The sequence below is a fragment of the Enhydra lutris genome, unplaced genomic scaffold (genome assembly GCF_002288905.1).
Source record: "Enhydra lutris kenyoni isolate GAN:26980312 unplaced genomic scaffold, ASM228890v2 scaffoldscaffold254, whole genome shotgun sequence".
Lineage (NCBI taxonomy): Eukaryota > Metazoa > Chordata > Mammalia > Carnivora > Mustelidae > Enhydra > Enhydra lutris.
Genome location: NW_019154338.1, coordinates 65,773 through 66,245, shown reverse-complemented (window position 1 = coordinate 66,245; position 473 = coordinate 65,773).

Genomic DNA, 473 nt, shown 5'->3' with positions numbered 1-473 from the left:
TCTTTCTTTCTTTCTTTCTTTCTTTCTTTCTTTCTTTCTTTCTTTCTTTCTTTCTTTCTTTCTTTCTTTCTTCTACTGGCTAGGACCACCACTGTGATGTTGATTAGGAACAATAAGATAAGAACACCTGCTTTGATTCTGATGTATGAGGAGAAGCATTTACTCATGTTATAAAGTATGATTTAGCTGTACTTTTGTTGTAGTTTTGTTTTGTTTTTGTTTTTGTTTTTTTTTTCATTCACAGATGTTCATTATTGGATTGAGAAAGTTTCCTTCTATCATCAGTTTGTGAAGGTATTTATATCATAAAGTAGTTGTTGAGTTACATCAGAGGTATTGATTGTTTCTATTGAAGTGGCTATATGTTTTTCTTCTTCGATTTATTAAATGGCCAATTAAATTGATTTGTTTTCATATGCGAAAATGCATTCCTGCATTCTTGAGATAATGCCCTGATGTGTTACACATTTCTG